At 44.1% G+C, this 8,618-nt stretch overlaps 1 long non-coding RNA gene across 1 annotated transcript; it reads right to left on the bottom strand.

Moving 5' to 3' along the window:
- Positions 1 to 4,278: 4,278 nt before the first annotated feature.
- LOC105510523 lies at positions 4,279 to 7,795 on the bottom strand. Its single transcript, XR_001001572.1, has 3 exons — positions 7,303 to 7,795; positions 6,513 to 6,642; positions 4,279 to 4,409 (listed from the first exon to the last, which is right to left on the bottom strand). It is a non-coding gene; the product is annotated as an uncharacterized LOC105510523 (long non-coding RNA).
- Positions 7,796 to 8,618: the final 823 nt, after the last annotated feature.

Below are 8,618 nucleotides of genomic sequence, written 5' to 3'. Positions count from 1 at the left end.
ATTACAGACGTGAGCCACTGTGCCCAGCCTATTGCTCCCATGTTTATGTCCATGTGTACCTAATGTTTAGCTCCCACTTACAAGTGAGAACATGCGGTATTGGGTTTTCTGTTTCTGCATTAATTCCCATAGGATAATGGCCTCCAGCTGCACCCGTGTTGTTGCAAAAGATGTGATTTCATTCATTCTTTTTTTTTTCATTCTTTCTTTTTCTTTTTTCTTGAGACAGAGTCTCCCTCTGTCACCCAGGCTGGAGTACAATGGCATGATCTCAGCTCACTGCAACCTCCGCCTCCTGGGTTCAAGCATAGTATTCCACTGTGTATATGGACCATATTTTCTTTATCCAATCCACTGTTGATGGACACCTAGGTTGATTCCATGTCTTTGCTATTGTGAATAGTGCTGTGATAAACATAGAAGTGCATGTGTCTTTTTGGTAGAATAATTTATTTTCCTTTGGCTATATACCCCGTAATGGGATTGCTGGGTCAAGTAGTAGTTCTATTTTTAGTTCTTTGAGAAATCTCCAAACTGCTTTTCACAGTGGCTGAACTAATTTACACTCCCACCAACAGTGTATAAGCATTTCCTTTTCTCCACAGCCTCATCAACATTTATTATTTTTTGACTGTTTAATAGTAGCCATTCTGTCTGGTGTGAGATGGTATCTCGTTGTGGTTTTGATTTGCATTTTTCTGATGCTTAGCGGTGTTGAGCATTTTTCCACATGTTTGTTGGTCGCTTGTATGTCTCCTTTTATGAAGTGTCTGTTCATATCATTTTCCCACTTTTTAATGGCATTGTTTTTTGCTTGTTGATTTAAGTTCCTTATAGGTTCTATATATTAGACCTTTGTCGGATGCATAGTTTGTGAATATTTTCTCCCATTCTGTAGATTGTCTGTTTACCCTGTTGACAGTTTCTTTTGCTGAGCAGAAGCTCTTTGGTTTAATTAGCTCTTACTTGTCAATTTTTCGTTCTGTTGCAATTGCTTTTGAGGATGTAGTCATAAATTCTTTGCCAAGGCCAATGTCAGAAGAGTATTTCCCAGGTCTCATCTAGGATTTTTTAGTTTTAGGTCTTTCATTAAAATATTTAATCCATCTTGAGTTAATTTTTGAATATGATGATAGGTATGGTTCCAGCTTCAATATTCTGCATATGGTTAACAAGTTAACCCAGTGCTGTTTATTGAATAGTGAGTCCTTTCCCCATTGCTTATGTTTATTAACTTTGTCAAAGATTAGATGACTGTAGGTGTGCAGCTTGATTTCTCGGTTCTCTGTTCTGTTCCCTTGGACTATATGTCTGTTTTTGTACCAGTACCATGCTGTTTTGATTACTATAACCTTGTAGGATAGTTTGAAGTTGGGTAATGTCTCTCCAGCTTTGTTCTTTTTGCTTAGTATTGCTTTGGCTATTCAGGCTCTGTTTTGGTTCCATATGAATTTTATAATAGATTTCTCTAATTCTCCAAACAATTATGTTGGTAGTTTGATGATAATGGCATTGAATTTATGCATTGCTTTTGACATTATGACCATTTTAACAATATTGATTCTTCCCATCTATGAGCATAAAATGTTTTTCCATTTATTTGTGTCATCTATGATTTCTTTCAGCGTGTTTTGCAGTTCTCCTTTTATTGATCTTTCACCTCCTTGAATAAATGTATTTCTTGGTATTTTTTGGTAAGGTTATTGTAAATGAGATTCAATTCTTGATTCAGCTCTCAGCTTGAACATTATTGGTATATAGAAATACTACTGAGTTTTGTACATTGATTTTGTACACTGAAACTTTACTGAAGTTATTTATCTGGTCTAGGCAAACCAGTGTTTTAAATTCAGGCAGATAGAGAGGAGAACAAGTGAACTCTGCATACCTGATCCCAGGCAGGATGCATTCTCCTGCATCTGGGAGGAGGCTGACTGGCCAGTAGGAGATTTTAGCTACATTAATTCTGTGACTTTCAGTTCACAGCCCCTCCTTGGCACGATCCCATCCCTATTCCAGCTGTCCCCAGGATGCTGGGTCTGTAACGGCAGGGAGAGAATTCCCTGGCTCTGCTCACTGACAGGATGGGAGAATGTCCCAGCAGCTGCCTCCATACCCGAGACCAGACATGCCATATTAAGGGCATCCGACTGGAATGTGGCTGCTTGGGAGAAACAGGCCCTGACCCAACACCCCAGGCCTGTGTGTATTGGCTGAGGTTCACAAAGACGCTGGCCTTCAGTTCGGCAGATCGAAAATATTTTTCAGTGAAGCCCCAGTATTTGACTGGAGAAACAATAATATTCCTTCTCTGGATGTCAAACATCCGGATAAACAGAAGCCCTTTTTTTCCGCCTCCTCTCTTCCTTGAGTGTTACAAAGGATGCTCTGACATAGGCTTTTGGAAGGAACTCACCCAGCCAGGGTGAGGGCCAACCTGAGCCACAAAGAGTGCTTATTTTTTTAAAAAAGAGGGAAACATGTGGCCCATTGCAGGTTTGCTCAAAGGGCCTGGTTTCTTCAGGAGCAAGGGTGCGAGACCTACCTCTTGAGATCGGACGACTCAGAGTGGTATGGTGGCTGCCACTGACACTTGTGGCCTGGGGGTCCAAGCCCCATCCCCAGCAGAAGGCTGGGCGTGGCTGGGGAGGAGCCTAGCAGGGAGAGGTTATCCTATCCAGAGGTATGGTTGTAGGTGCAGCCAGAGGCAGGGTGCATATGGGGTCAGAAATAGAAAGGGAGGTGGAGGGCAGACATTAATTGAAGAACTCCTATTATTTGCATTGAACTGGAACCCAAGAATTACCAAGCCACAGAAAGTCAATCTCACCCAGCAGATGGACAAATCCAGTGAATGTGGCTAAGCCCAGAGGTTAAACGAAGGCATTCCTACCAAGTCCTCTACCAAATAGAACACATTCAGGAGATCCACTGGAGAATTTCTGGGAAAGAAAGGAGAGGGGATAATGACCCAAACCCTTCTCAAGTCTCACAAGGGATCATGAAAACTTTCCCAATTCCTTGGGTTCCTTTGAGCACTGCCTTAGCCCAGTTTAGCCAGTGACCCCTCAACTGGGCTTTTTGTTCCATAACTCACTGGCTAGCTCCGTATCACTGGCAGAGTCTGCTTCCTGACACGGGCCCTGGAGCCCTTCCCAGAGCCAGGGCCAAAACACCTCCTTCCAATGCTTCATCCTGGTATCTCATCCTGAGATAGCTGACAGCCCTCAGGGCCAGACCCACTGACCTGTCTTCCCTTTGGTGAGACACATTGGCTTTCCCATCTTGGTGTCAAACCTTAACTCTGTAATAATCACATTCTCACAGGCAGAACTAGTATTCACTCAAGTATCCTTCCATCATAGGTGCTCAAATTGAAGACTTAAGTGCTCTCATGCAATGGGATAAACTTGAACCTCTTCATCAGAACTTCTTGGAAACCCTAGTACAGAGTCCTCCATGTTTATATGGACTAGATTTAGCCCAACCTCTGGCAATGTATAGAAATTCTGACTCCTTTGCAGACTTCATCACTGAGCCCTGATTCCACTATGAAACACCATCGCCAATCTTACTCTCCACCTTCACTGTCTCTCCTCTGGTTCAAGCCACCCTTATCTCTTTGCCTGGGTTATTGCCATAACCTCCTCCCTGCTTCCACTCTGGTCCACATCCAATCCCTTTGCTGCACAAGCAGTTCCTCTGCTTAAAACTCTTCCCTGGTCTGCCATTCCCCTGAGAATATGAAGCAAGCTCCTAACCCAGTGGCCCTACCATCTGTTCATTGCTTGCAGCTCACCTCCATTCATGGTTCCCTTCCCACCAGCCCCAGCCACAATGGCTTTCTCTCTGCCTTTCTATATGCCCACCATGTTCTTGCTCTAGTACTGCCCTTAGTCCAGTACTGTTACCACTGCCTGAAACTGCCTCTATCCCCAGACTGGCTCTTTGTTACACTTTATCCTATAAGTCCAAGCTTCAGAAAGGCTTTTTCTCACCACTCAAGACAAGAAAATTCCTCATGGTATTCTCCTCTTTCCCCTATGGCACTTACCAGACATCAAGGTGTGCATCTAACCAGGCTTTCACTTGTTCAATATCTATCTTGACTGCTGGCCCATGAGCTCTTTTACAGCAAAGATGATGTCTGCATGGTTCATCCTTATGTGGTGTAATCCACATAATAGATGCTCAAAAATATTTCCTGAGTTAGTAAATAAGTAGATAAACTGTCTTTGTCTGTTTTGTGTTGCTATAACAGAATACTTGAGGCTGAGTAATTCATAAAGAAAAGAGGTTTATTTGGCTTATGATTCTGGTTGCTGGAAAGTCCAAGATTGGGCAGTTGTATCTGGTGAGGGGCTCACATTGCTTTGACTCATGGTGGACAGGGTACAAGGAGCCAACATCTGCAAAGAGATCACCTGATGAGAGAGAAACAGAGAAAGCAACCGAGGAAGTCGGACTCTTTTTAACAACCTGTTCTCAGGGTAACTACTCCATTCCTGTAAGACTGAGAACATGCTCACCCTAACAAGATGGCTTTAATCTATTCACAAGGGATCTGCCCCCATGACACAAACACCTCCCACCCAACCCCACCTTCCAACACTGCTACATGCGGGATCAAATTTCAACATGAGTTTTGGTGGGGGACCAACCACATCCAAACCATAGCATAATCAAAAGAGAGAGAGTAGGCTACAGTAAGGCAAAGGACACCAGGAGGCAGCTAATTTAATAACCACCTGGGCTCTGAGAGTCCTTAATTGGCATCTGAAATCAACCACATTCTAGCTGTGTGACATTGGGTCAATAACTTAACCTCATTAAGCCTCAGTTTCCTCATCTATAAAACAGTGATTATAAGACTTTCCTCACTAAGTGGTTTTGAAAATTAAAGGTAATGTATTTTCAGAGTCTGACCCAATGCATGGCACTAAATAGATCTCTTCATTTATGCTAAAAACACATATTGAAAGCATCCATGGGCTGGACCTGAGCTGGTGTCTAGGGGCCACACAGGCCCTGCACTCAAGGAGGATACCAGTTAGAGGCTCTATAAAGTGCAGCTATTCATAGTAATGGAACTACTAGTAGTATTAATAAACAAAATGTTAGGAAATTCTCTAGCCAGGGTGAATGAGCCAAGCCCTGTGGAAGCCCGCCTGGGAAAACCAAGGACATGAGAGACGGGAACACAGTGTGAAGCAAAATACAGGAGCCAGTGTGTGTTTTACTATAAATTGTCCTTTGATCTTTTTTCACGGTTGGCTTCGATTTTCCATTTAACTGAATTCAAGAAATCTCTGACGAAAGTTTTCATTCATAGAATGGATATTTACGTGTAGGTTGCTTTCAGGAGACGGAGGTTCAGAGGTGACTACCAACATGCTCTCTGCCCTCAAGAAGCTTATAGGGGAACAAGACACACAAAAAATCCAATCAGAAGTCAAACCTAAAAGAGACACAGGTGAAGGGGATGGAGATTCAGAGGTGGGAGCCATAGGTTTCATGGTATGTGGCATTTGAGTAGACTGGAGGACATACAGGAGGAGAGAGCATGGCAATGGGAGAGGTTTAGGATATGGAGTCAGATGACCAAGCTTAAAATTTACCCTTAGAAAAGCACAGTTTCTCATCTGTAAAATGTGAATAATAATAGTAATAAAACCTCTCTGCATTGTTATGATTATTTTATGTCATCATTATCTCACACACACACACACACACACATACACACTAAGATTTCCTGGGAAATGTCAGAGCCATGGGACTGAAAAACATCTCTTGAGATTCTGGTGAGCTCCCCAGCATCTCGTCCTCAATCGTTTCCTCCCCTAGCGGTGGCAAGGTAGACTCTCTAGGCCTGGAGGGCATGTGCTTAGTGACGGGTGACAGTGGTTGATGATAGTTGTCCCGCCTCGTGCCTGGCTCACTGCTCCACATCCTTCTACTTGATCCATCTGAGATAGAAATAACACTTCTCAAACTCTCAAATCACTCCCATCCAGTTGGAGAACTTTCAGGAACACTTGGGTGGGTCCAGCATCTGAGCCTGGGTGGGCCATCAGCCCAGGCTGCCAGAGATGCCAGTGGGCTGAAGTGGGGCAGGGCAGACACTGGCCAGCTGTCCACCCAACCCATTTCCAGTCCATCCTGAGCACATGGCTAGACTGCATTCTTGCAGCTGAGTGTGGCCAAGCAGCCTAATTCTAATCAATGAAAAGTGATAGACATGTGCTCTTCTCAGGCCTGACAGATACAACCCTTCCACACTCCTTCTTCTCCTGGAGTCCTCTCCAGCATGACTTTGGAGGCCAATTTAAAGTTGGCCTGCCTGCCATCAGTCAAAGTCTCTGAACTGCTGCATGGAGAAGGATGCCCTCACGCTCACCATGTCTGAACCCAAACTAGAACAGCCCTGCAGTGTTAAATGAGGCATGATATAAACTTGCATTATGTTTATCCATGATATGTTTGGGTCTATTTGTTACAACAGCATTACTCACTAATACAGAAGAGCAGGGATCCCCTGGCTGAGGAGGACCAATGCAGGAAAGGCCGAAGAGCAGTTAGAAATCAGCATCCTGAGAGAACACAAGATGTCGTGACCAAGGTGTCTAAACATCAAATGCAAGACTGTGGGGGTACAAATGGAGTTGAGGGTTAGCATCTAGGCAAGGTGAGGTCAGAAATACAAGGAGATGGGTTACAGGTGGCTGTTGAAAGCAGCGCTGTTGTGCCTAGCTTGTTCTCGTGGGTTAAGAAGATTTGAAGATTGAGGCCAATGCTCTTGTCGTTGGGCCCGTCCTACAACTCAGTTTTTACCTTCTATACTCAATCTGTTGCCTGAAACCCCAGGGCCTGGTAACTAGGACCCCATGACCCTCCCCTGGGCCCTGGGACAAGATTGATATCTGATATTTAGTCTGATGGTCCAACACTATTTTACAGATGAGGAAAAGCAGACCCAGAAAAAATGAAGGGGCTAATTCATAAAGTGCAAATTGATCTTTCCACCTGGCCTTGGCCAGGGCACACTGTTTCCAGCAAAATCCTGCCTTTTTAATGCCCTGGCCAGAGCCTCCCCAAAAGGACCGCTTCTCTCTTCCCTCTCTCTCTTCTGGCAAGCTAGGCTTCCAAGCCTGGCCATTGAGAATTTAAAAGAGCTGGTTTCTTCTGGTCCCAAAGAAAAACAAGCTGGCCAATTTTCTGTTAGTCCCAAGGCAGCTCCTCACTGCCCTGGAGCCAAGCAGACACTGGCCAGTCTGTGTGGAGGGCTGAGGCTGCAGTACCCACCAGGCGGTAATGACTTCTCGGAGGGAGCTGGCCTCGGCTCAGGCCATTCCGGGTGGGGGGGAGAGGAAACTGAAGACAAAACTGCGCTTCTCGTAAAGGTCTAATTCTAAAAATAAAGACAGAGTTAGCCTAGTGAGTGTCTGCAGGGATGCTTGTCTGAGTAGAGAAGTAACAGAGCAGTGCCGAGGTTCTTGAGTTAGGCAACCAGACTAAGAAAATGGTGCAAAGTAAGCCTTCTCCTGACAAGATCTGCATCCCAACAAGATCAGAGCTTTCAGCTTCTGATAAATCTGTTAGGAAGAGGAAGAGTCCGAGAAACTTAAAGCTAGTCTCAGATCTAGTAAAGCAATAAAGAGAAATTATTTGTTCTTGCACCTGGAAATTTCAGAAATGTGAGCTTCAGGCAAGATTTGATCCAGTGAGTCAAAGATGTCATCAAGCATCCAGTTTCTTTATATCCCTCTTTCTGCTTTCCATGGAATCACTGGGTTGCTAGAAAAAGGAAGAAAAAAAAATACAGGATGTCTATTTAAATTTCATTTTCATATAGACAATAATTTTTTTAGTAAGAGTATGTCCTATGCAATATTTGGGACATAATTATACTAAAAAGTTATTTGGTATTTATACGAAATTCAAGTTTCACAGAGTATCTTGTATTTTATCTGACAGTCTTATCCTAAGATGAGCACATATTCTCTCTCTCTCTCTCTCTCTCTCTCTTTCTCTCTCTCTCTCTGGTAGCTCCTTGTGGAGAAGACAGTTCTCTTTCAAAACCTCAAGCAGACACCTCCTTGTATCTTCTTGGCCTGAAATGGCTATTTCTGAACAAGTGTCTGTAGCTGGAGAATAAGATAAACTGATTGGATTAAAGAGAGGAGGCAGAGTGAAATGGCCAAATAGAAGCCTCCACTGATCATCCTCCTTGCAGGAACACCAAATTCGACAACTACTATCCACACAAAAACACCTTCATAAGAACCAAAAATCAGCATAGATACTAGCTCAGCCACAGAAGGGTAGAGCACCAACTAGGCTGTTGGGTTCCCAAATTCCAGGCCTTGGCTCTTGGATGGCATTTCTGGAACTGCCACAGGCCAGAAGGCAGCCCATTGCCTTGAAGGGAGAGTCCCAGGTTTGGCAGCATTTACCACAAGCTGGCTGAAGAGCCCTTGGGCCTTGAATGAACATTAGCAGTAACCAGGCAGTACTTGCTGAGGCCTAGGGTGGTGGTGGACATGCGGAAAGGCTCCTCTGCTTGTGGAAAAAGAAGGGAAGAGTAGAAAGGACTTTGTCTTGCCTGGGTACCAATTCAG

The sequence above is a fragment of the Colobus angolensis genome, unplaced genomic scaffold (genome assembly GCF_000951035.1).
Source record: "Colobus angolensis palliatus isolate OR3802 unplaced genomic scaffold, Cang.pa_1.0 Scaffold19, whole genome shotgun sequence".
In the NCBI taxonomy this organism is placed as follows: domain Eukaryota; kingdom Metazoa; phylum Chordata; class Mammalia; order Primates; family Cercopithecidae; genus Colobus; species Colobus angolensis.
This window is presented reverse-complemented; position numbering and strand designations above follow the sequence as displayed.